This window comes from Salvelinus sp. IW2-2015, unplaced genomic scaffold, assembly GCF_002910315.2.
Source record: "Salvelinus sp. IW2-2015 unplaced genomic scaffold, ASM291031v2 Un_scaffold845, whole genome shotgun sequence".
Taxonomy (NCBI): domain Eukaryota; kingdom Metazoa; phylum Chordata; class Actinopteri; order Salmoniformes; family Salmonidae; genus Salvelinus; species Salvelinus sp. IW2-2015.
This window is the reverse complement of record NW_019942627.1, coordinates 357,894-368,018: the sequence shown is the minus strand read 5'-3', so window position 1 is coordinate 368,018 and position 10,125 is coordinate 357,894. Positions and strand designations below refer to the sequence as shown.

Here is a 10,125-nt window from a genome sequence, read left to right as displayed (position 1 = left end):
CTCGGGTAGGAAAATGGACATGAAAGTTGTATTAAATGTAGCCGATGATTCCAATGTACGTGAGTGGCTGTGGTGTGTTCTGTGAGCTTCCCCAATGGTTGTACATCATACATTCTCTCTACGGAAAACTATCAGTGATAAGGCAGGCATATTCTATAGGCAACTTCAGTGATAAGGCAGGCTATTCTATAGGCAACTATCAGTGATAAAGGCAGACTATTCTATAGAACTATCAGTGATAAGGCAGACTATTCTATAGGCAACTATCAGTGATAAAGCAGGCTATTCTATAGGCAACTATCAGTGATAAGGCAGACTATTCTATTAGGCAACTATCAGTGATAAGGCAGGCTATTCTATAGGCAACTATCAGTGATAAGGCAGACTATTCTATAGGCAACTATCAGTGATAAGGCAGACTATTCTATAGGCATCTATCAGTGATAAGGCAGGCTATTCTATAGGCAACTATCAGTGATAAGGCAGGCTATTCTATTGGCAACTATCAGTGATAAGAAAGGCTATTCATTTTTTTTTTTCTTTTTTTTTCACCTTTATTTAACCTGGTAGGCTAGTTGATAACATGTTCTCATTTACAACTGTGACCTGGCCAAGATAAAGCAAAGCAGTGCGACACAAACAACAACACAGAGTTACACATGGAGTAAACAAAACATACAGTCAATAATACAGTAGGAAAATCTATATACAGTGTGTGCAAATGGCGTGAGGAGGTAAGGCAATAAATAGGCAATAGTAGCGAAGTAATTAGGGTTTAGCAAATGAACACTGGAGTGATAGATGTGCAGATGATTATGTGCAAGTAGAAATACTGGTGTGCAAAAGAGCAAAAAAAGGTAGGTAGATTGGGTGGGCTATTTACAGATGGGCTGTGTACAGCTGCAGCGATCGGTAAGCTGCTCTGACAGCTGATGCTTAAAGTTAGTGAGGGAGATATAAGTCTCCAACTTCAGCGATTTTTGCAAAGACTTATAGATGACCTGGAGCCAGTGGGTCTGGCGACGAATATGTAGCGAGGGGCAGCCGACGAGAGCATACAGGTCATAGTGATGGGTAGTATATGGGGCTTTGGTGACAAAACGGAAGGCACTGTGATAGACTGCATCCAGTTTGCTGAGTAGAGTGTTGGAGGCTATTTTGTAAATGACATCGCCGAAGTCGAGGATCGGTAGGATAGTCAGTTTTACGAGGGTATGTTGGCAGCATGAGTGAATGAGGCTTTGTTGCGAAATAGGAAGCCGATTCTAGATTGGATATGCTTAATATGAGTCTGGAAGGAGAGTTTACAGTCTAGACAGACACCTAGGTATTTGTAGTTGTCCACATATTCTAGGCATCTATCAGTGATAAGGCAGGCTATTCTATAGGCAACTCTCAGTGTGTGTGTGGGGTCCAGTGTGTTGGGTAGAGTCCAGTGTGTGGGTAGAGTCCAGTGTGTGGGGTAGAGTCCAGTGTGTTGGTAGAGTCCAGTGTGTGGGTAGAGTCCAGTGTGTTGGGTAGAGTCCAGGTTGGTGTGGGTAGAGTCCAGTGTGTTGGTAGAGTCCAGTGGTGTTGGGTTGTAGAGTCCAGTGTGTTGGTAGAGTCCATGTGTGTTCGGTGTTCTAGAGTTTCCAGTGTGTGTGGTAAGAGTCCAGTTGTTGGTTAGAGTCCAGTGTGTTGGGTAGAGTCGTGTGTTGGGTAGATCAGTGTGTTGGTAGAGTCAGTGTGTCGGGTAGAGTCCAGTGTGTTGGTAGAGTCCAGTTGTGATTGTATAGTCAGTTTGTGTCGGGTTTAGAGTCCAGTTGTGTTGGGTAGAGTCCAGGTGTGTTGGGTAGAGTCCAGTGTGTTGGTAGAGTCCAGTGTGTTGGTATAGTCCAGTTGTGTTGGTAGAGTCCAGTGTGTGGGTAGAGTCCAGTGTGTTTGGGTAGAGTCCAGTGTGTTGGTAGAGTTCCAGTGTGTTGGTAGAGTCCAGGTGTGTTGCTAGAGGTCAGTGTGTTGGTAGAGTTCCAGTCGTGTCGGGTAGATCCAGTGTTGTTGGTGAGTCAGTCCCAGTGTGTTGGGTAGAGTCCAGGTGTTGGGTAGAGTCCAGTGTGTTGTGTTAGAGTCCAGTGTGTGGGTAGAGTCCAGTGTGTCTGGGTAGAGTCCAGTGTGTTGGTAGAGTCCAGTGTGTTGGGTAGAGCAGTGTTGTTGGTAGAAGTCCAGTGTGTTGGGTAGAGTCCAGTGTGTTGGGTAGAGTCCAGTGTGTTGGGTAGGAGGTCCAGTGTGTTGGTAGAGTCCAGTGTGTTGGTAGAGTCAGTGTGTTGTAGAGTCCAGTGTGTTGGTAGATCCAGTGTGTAGAGTCCAGTGTTGGTAGAGTCCAGTGTGTTGGTAGAGTCAGTGTGTTGGTAGAGTCCAGTGTGTTGAGAGTCAAGATGAGCTGTGTCGGGAAGTAGTGTGTTGGTAGAGTCCAGTGTGTTGGGTAGAGTCCGTGTTTGGGTAGAGTCCAGTGTGTTGGTAGAGTTCTGTGTGTGATAGAGTCCAGTGTGTGGGTAGAGTCCAGTGTGTCGGGTTAGGAGTCCAGGTGTGTGGGTAGAGTCCAGTGTGTGGTAGAGTCCCAGTGTGTGGGTAGAGTCCAGTGTGTTGGGTAGAGTCCAGTGTGTGGTAGAGTCCAGTGTTGGGGTAGAGTCCAGTTGTGTTGGTAGAGTCCAGTGTGTCGGGTAGAGTCCAGCGTGGTCGGGTAGAGTCGCAGTGTGTCGGGTAGGAGGTCCAGTGTGTTGGGTAGAGTCCAGTGTGTCGGGTAGAGTCCAGTGTGTCGGGTAGAGTCCAGTGTGTCGGGTAGAGTGCAGTGTGTTGGTAGAGTCCAGTGTGTTGGTAGAGTCCAGTGTGTCGGGTAGAGTCCAGTGTGTCGGGTAGAGTCCAGTGTGTGGTAGAGTCCAGTGTGGTGTGGGGAGTCCAGTGTGTTGGGTAGAGTCCAGTGTGTTGGGTAGAGTCCGTGTGTCGGGTAGAGTCCAGTGTGTCGGTAGAGTGCAGTGTGTTGGTAAAGTCCAGTGTGTTGGGTAGAGTCCAGTGTGTGGGTAGAGTCCAGTGTGTTGTAGATCCAGTGTGTTCGGGTAGAGTCCAGTGTGTTGTAGGAGTTCCAGTGTGTTGGTATAGTCCAGTGTGTCGGGTAGAGTCCAGTGTGTTGGTAGAATCCAGTGTGTGGGTAGAGTCCAGTGTGTGGTAGAGTCCAGTGTGTTGGTATAGTCCAGTGTGGTTGGTAGAGTCCACTGTGTTGGGTAGAGTCCAGTGTGTTGGGTTGAGTCCAGTTGTGTTGGGTAGAGTTCCAGTGTGTTGGTAGAGTCCAGCGGTTTGGTAGAGTCCAGTGTGTTGGTAGAGTCCAGTGTGGGTAGAGTCAGTGGTGTGGTGAGAGTCCAGTGTGTTGGTAGAGTCCAGTGTGTTGGGTAGAGTCCAGTGTGTTGGGTAGAGTCAGTGTGTTGGGTTGAGTCCAGTGTGTTGGGTAGAGTCAGTGTGTCGGGTAGAGTCCGTGTGTTGGTAGAGTCCAGTGTGTTGGGTAGAGTCCAGTGGTGTTGGGTAGAGTCCAGATGTGTGGGTAGAGTCCAGTGTGTTGGTAGAGGTCCAGTGTGTTGGGTAGAGTCCAGTGTGTTGGGTAGAGTCCATGGTTGAGTCAGTGTGGGTAGAGTCAGGTGTGTGTGAGTCAGTGTGATTGGTAAGTCCAGTGTGTGGGTAGGTCCAGTGTGTTGGGTAGAGTCCAGTGTTTGGTAGAGTCCAGTGTGTGTCGGGTAGAGTCCAGTGTGTTGGTAGAGTCCAGTGTGTTGGTATAGTCCAGTGTGTCGTGGTAGAGTCAGTGTGTTGGGTAGAGTCAGGTGTTGGGTAGAGTCCAGTGTGTGGTTGGTAGTCCAGTGTGTTGGTAAGTCCAGTGTGTTGTAGAGTCCAGTGTGTTGGGTAGAGTCCAGTCGTGTTGGGTAGATCCAGTGTGTTGGTAGAGTCCAGTGTGTTGGTAGAGTCCAGTGTGTTGGTAGAGTCCAGTGTGTCGGGTTAGAGTCCAGTGTGTTGGTAGAGTCCAGTGTGTTGGTAGAGTCCAGTGTGTTGGGTAGAGTCCAGTGTGTTGGGTAGAGTCCAGTGTGTGGTAAGTCCAGTGTGTTTGGGTAGAGTCCAGGTGTGTCGGGTAGAGTCCAGTGTGTTGGTAGAGTCCAGTGTGTTTGGGTAGAGTCCAGCTGTGTGGGTAGAGTCCAGTGTGTTGGGTAGAGTCCAGTGTGTTGGGTAGAGTCCAGTGTGTGGGTAGAGTCCAGTGTGTTGGTAGAGTCCATGTGTTGGTAGAGTAGTGTTGTAGAGTCCAGTGTGTTGGGTAGAGTCCCAGTGTGTTGGTAGAGTCCAGTGTGTTGGTAGAGTCCAGTGTGTTGGTAGAGTCCAGTGTGTTGGTAGAGTCCAGTGTGTTGGTAGAGTCCAGTGTGTCGGATAGAGTCCAGTGTGTGTGGTTTAGAGTCCAGTGTGTTGGGTAGAGTCCAGTGTTTTGGGTAGAGTCCAGTGTGTTGTAGAGTTCTGTGTGTTGATAGAGTCCAGTGTGTGGGTAGAGTCCAGTGTGTCGGGTAGAGTCAGATGTGTTGGGTGGTCCAGTGTGTGGGTAGAGTCCAGTGTGTGGGTAGAGTCCAGGGTGTGTGTTGGGTAGAGTCCAGTGTGTGGGGTAGAGTCCAGTGTGGGGGTAGAGTCCAGTGTGTTGGTAGAGTCAGTGTGTCGGGTAGAGTCCAGTGTGTCGGGTTAGAGTGCATTAGTGTTTGGTAGAGTCCAGTGTGTTGTGGAGGTCAGTGTGTCGGGTAGAGTCCAGTGTTGGGTAGTCGGGTTGAGGTCCAGGCCCTGCTGTGGGTAGAGTGCAGTGTGTTGGTAGAGTCCGTGTCGTGTTGGGTAGAGTCCATGTGTACGGGTAGGTCGCTTTCTAGTCCGTGTAGGGAGAGTCCAGTGTGTTTGGTAGAGTCCAGTTGTGGGTAGAGGTCCAGTGTGTTGGGTAGAGTCCAGTGTGTTGGGTAGAGTCAGTGGTTCGGGTGTCCAGTGTGTGTGAGATGAAGAATGACATGCTATCAAGAATTAAGTAAATATAATATTCAAATGTCCAACAAACCTGTAGCAATATAAGATATGTGTAACAGAGCAGTTTCGTTGCAATCAGCTATGGCTTTTGACAAACTCACTTTGAAGTTTCTCCACCCACACCCACACAGTAGTCCTATGTTATCTCACGTCGTATTCACCCTACACAGCATGCCTATGTCACACCATCCTTGGACTTGCGTCATAAGACCTGTACAGAGAAATGGTGGACGAACCAAAATGTCAACCGACGAGCTAGTTATCTGAAATGTTCTTCACCAGCTCCGGTGCTCTTATAGAAATAATACGTTTGCGTGTTTAGTGAGCTGAAGACGTAGGATGCGAGCGGAAAAGTCTGAACATTAGCACACCTGGACTCGTCTGACGGTATCCGTTACTGGTTTAAAAAAACAAGAGTAGAGTATGAAGGATACAGTTTTGTGCCAAGCCTCCCCCCCCCCCCCAAACCAAAAAGGCGTTAAAAAAATATGAATATATTTCCTGAGGTGTTTTTATATCTTCTAGATACTTCAAACCCTTGTTTATAATGATTTATTTAGGTCATTTATGAGTGTGATATGGGCTTTAATAGTAAAGTATTTTTTAGACCTAAAGAGGTCCTATAATTCTAAATCAAATAGCTAAATGATCCATAGTATGACCTTCTTAAAATAATTAAATATTTCAGTTTAGTAGCTCCTTTCTCCTGTCTTAGACTGTAAGAATTAACTTACAAATTGTAGTTCTGATTCACTCACTTATACTATGTTCACACAATAACTACACTACTATGTCCCTCATACACAATAACTACACTACTTGTCCCTCATACACAATAACTACACTACTATGTCCCTCATACACAATAACTACATACTATGTCCTCATACACAATAACTACACTACTTTTCCCTCATACACAATAACTACACTACTTTGTCCCTCATACACAATAACTCAACTACTATTGTCCCTCATACACAATAACTACACTACTATTTCCCTCATACACGATAACTCAACTACTATGTTAGACCTCTGTGTGGATGTCAACAAACTTGTAGCTAGCTACCTTATCTGTAGCCTTGTGCCCTGCTCAGCAGAGTAGCAGTGTGATTTATTAAGCCTGTGGTATAGGGGGTCAGAACAAGTTAATGATTTACATCCCTCACCTGGAGCGGTAGGTAAGGCTTGCGTCCCATATTGGAATCCTGTTCCCTTATGTGCTCTCACTACTTGTGACCAGAACCCTTGGCTAGGGTGTAACCTGGGAGGAATCCCAGGTTAGTAAGATGCAGAAGTGACGTGCATAAAGAACAGCTCTCTGTTGCTGCAGATATTACATTAATAACCTGTAGGGTTGGTCTGGTGCTGCTGATATTACATTAATAACCTGTAGGGTTGGTCTGGTGCTGCTGATATTACATTAATAACCTGTAGAGTTGGTCTGGTGCTGCTGATATTACATTAATAACCTGTAGGGTTGTCTGGTGCTACTGATATACATTAATAACCTGTAGGGTTGGTCGTGGCTGCATGCAGATTTACATTATACCTGTAGAGTTGGTCTGGTGCTGCTGATATTACATTAATAACCTGTAGGGTTGGTCTGGTGCTGATATCACATTAATAACCTGTAGGGTTGGTCTGGTGCTGCTGATATTACATTAATAACCTGTAGGGTTGGTCTGGTGCTGCTGATATTACATTAATAACCTGTAGGGTTGGTCTGGTGCTGCTGATATTACATTAATAACCTGTAGGGTTGGTCTGGTGCTGCTGATATTACATTAATAACCTGTAGGGGGGTCTGGTGCTGCAGATATTACATTAATAACCTGTAGGGTTGGTCTGGTGCTGATATCACATTAATAACCTGTAGGGTTGGTCTGGTGCTACTGATATTACATTAATAACCTGTAGGGTTGGTCTGTGCTGCAGATATTACATTAATACCTGTAGGGTTGGTCTGGGTGCTGATATTACATTAATAACCTGTAGGGTTGGTCTGCTGCTGATATTACATTAAAACCTGTAGGGTTGGTCTGGTGCTGCTGATATCACATTAATAACCTGTAGGTTGGTCTGGTGCTGCTGATATTACATTAATAACCTGTAGGGTTGGTCTGGTGCTGCTGATATACATTAATAACCTGTAGGGTTGGTCTGGGCTGCAGATATTACATTAATAACCTGTAGGGTTGGTCTGGTGCTGCTGATATTACATTAATAACCTGTAGGGTTGGTCTGTGCTGCTTGATATACACTTAATAACCTGTAGGGTTGGTCTGGTGCTGCTGATATTACATTAATAACCTGTAGGGTTGGTCTGGTGCTGCTGATATTACATTAATAACCTGTAGGGGTGGTCTGGTGCTGCTGATATTACATTAATAACCTGTGAGGGTCTGGTCTGGTGCTGCTGAATATCACATAACTCTGTAGGTTGGTCTGGTGGTCCTTGGGAGGGTGTGTCCACTGCTCAGGCTGGAGGAAGAAGGGCGTCTTATCAGGGAGAGGAGGAGGGTTTTCCTTATTGCGAGGGTGTGGCGCGCGGAGAGGGCGGGGCGCGTTGGCGTTGATTGGGGTGCGGGGCCCTCTATTCTTGTAGATGTCTAGAGGGCTGTTAAAATGGCCCCTGGGTGATGATGGCACCGTCATGTCTCTGATGGGTTCATAGATCCTTCATATATTGGGAAAATATCTCTTGGAACCCTACAATGTAAACTCCTTAAATTAGGATTTGTTTTCTTCATGGAAGGTTCCGGAACCCGGGTCCCCTCGGGTTCTCCCTCATTCATCGCTGCCTATATGAGACCTATTCTGAGGCCCCATATGAGTAGTGTCCTATACAATAAGTGGACAAAACATTAGGAACACCTGCTCTCTCCATGACATAGACGGACCAGGTGAATCCAGGTGAAAGCTACGATCCCTTATTGATGTCACTTGTTAAATCCACTTCAATCAGTGTAGATGAAAGGGAGGAGACCGGTTAAAGAAGGATTTTTAAGCCCTGAGACAATGGAGACAAGGATTGTGTATGTGTGCCATTCAGAGGGTGAATGGGCAAGACAACATATTTAAGTTCCTTTACAATGGTCCACCACCCAAAGGACATCCAACTAACTTGACACAACTGTGGGAAGCATTGGAGTCAACATGGGCCAGCATCCCTGTCGAACGCTTTCGAACACCTTGTAGAGTCCATACCCCGATGAATTGAGGCTGTTCTGAGGGCAAAAGGGAGTGCAACTCAATATTAGGAAGGTGTTCCTAATGTTTTGTCCACGGTGTATGTTTCCATTATAAACAGAACAGTATGACCCAGCCCCCCACTGGATGCTGTGTCTGTTTGCGGCTGTAGATACAGGAAGCTGCTGTGAATGTTTCCTGGTTTTGCTTCCTGGTTTGTCTCTGTGTCTCTTCCTGGTTGGGTTAGGCAGGGAAGAGAGCTGGAGCTGGAATCCCACTGGGCGCACCATGCCATTTCAACATGGATAATTGGATAATATTTGGTAGATATGTTGATCAATGAGATTACAACATAGCGTGCCTTATGAAAGTCTACACCCACTTTTGTTTTCACATTAAATTAAACTTCAAATGCACTTGAAATAAAGTTTGATTTGATTTGAAATAAAGTTTGATTGGATTTATTTATATTCTTTAACTTAGATTTTTGTTTGAGATGAAGACGTGAATCCAACATATCAATTATTAATTTGTAGATAAACTGGAATTAAAGCCAGACTAAGTCAGAGGCTCAGATGGAACTATCCAATCAGAAGATACATCTCCTTTAAATGTTGATATCTGGTTGTGTTGACAACCGAACACAATTCAATATCACTAAATATCATGACATTTTATAAATCAACCAGAGCTTGAAACCCTAGGCCTACAGTATATAGGGAATAGAGTGCCATTTGGAACGCACTGTGAGTCATCCTTACTGTTACATCTGGGCTTTGTTACTGTTGGGGGAATACATCTGGGCTTTGTTACTGTTGGGGGAATACATCTGGGCTTTGTTACTGTTGGGGGAATACATCATCTGGGCTTTGTTACTGTTGGGGGAATACAGTTTGAAGTCGGAAGTTTACATACACCTTAGCCAATACATTTAAACTCAGTTTTTCACATTCCTGACATTTAATCCTAGTAAAAAGTCCCCGTTTTAGGTCAGTTAGGATACCAACTTTATTTTAAGAATGTGAAATGTCAGAAGAATAGTAGAGAAGTTTACATGCACTCAATTAGTATTTGGAAGCATTGTCTTAAATTGTTTATCTGGGTCAAACGTTTTGGGTAGCCTTCCACAAGCTTCCCACAATAAGTTGGGGAATTTTGGCCCATTCCTCCTGACAGAGCTGGTGTAACTGAGTCAGGTTTGTAGGCCTCCTTGCTCGCACATGCTTTTTCAGTTCTGCCCACAAATGTTCTATAGGATTAAGGTCAGGGCTTTGTGATGGCCACTCCATACCTTGACTTTGTTGTCCTTAAGCCATTTGCTACAACTTTGTAAGTATGCTTGGGGTCATTGTTCATTTGGAAGACCCATTTGTGACCAAGCTTTAACTTCCTGACTGATGTTTGAGATGTTGCTTCAATATATCCACAACATTTTTCTTCTCACGATGCCATCTATTTTGTGAAGTGCACCAGTCCCTCCTGCAGCAAAGCACCCCCACAACATGATGCTGCCACCCCCGTGCTTCACGGTTGGGGTGGTGTTCTTCTGCTTGCATGCTCCCCTTTTCCCCCCAAACATAACGATGGTCATTATGGCCAAACAGTTCTATTTTTGTTTCATCAGACCAGAGGACATTCTCCAAAAAGTACGATCTTTGTCCCCATGTGCAGTTGCAAACGCAGTCTGGCTTTTTTAATGGCGGTTTTGGAGCAGTGGCTTCTTCCTTGCTGAGCGGCCTTTCAGGTTATGTCGATATAGGACTCGTTTTACTGTGGATATAGATACTTTTGTACCTGTTTTCTCCAGCATCTTCACAAGGTCCTTTGCTGTTGTTCTGGGATTGATTTGCACTTTTCGCACCATAAGTA

At 45.5% G+C, this 10,125-nt stretch overlaps 1 long non-coding RNA gene across 2 annotated transcripts; it reads left to right on the top strand.

The window, feature by feature from the left end:
* The first annotated feature begins 2,676 nt into the window (after positions 1–2,676).
* Positions 2,677–3,771, top strand: LOC139024019 (uncharacterized). 2 transcript variants are annotated; one of them, XR_011475256.1, is made up of 3 exons: positions 2,677–2,701; positions 2,744–2,893; positions 3,707–3,771. It is a non-coding gene; the product is annotated as an uncharacterized lncRNA (long non-coding RNA). The 2 variants fall into 2 exon arrangements; XR_011475257.1 differs by lacking the exon at positions 3,707–3,771 and adding an exon at positions 3,120–3,194 and having other exon boundaries at positions 2,744–2,900.
* Positions 3,772–10,125: the final 6,354 nt, after the last annotated feature.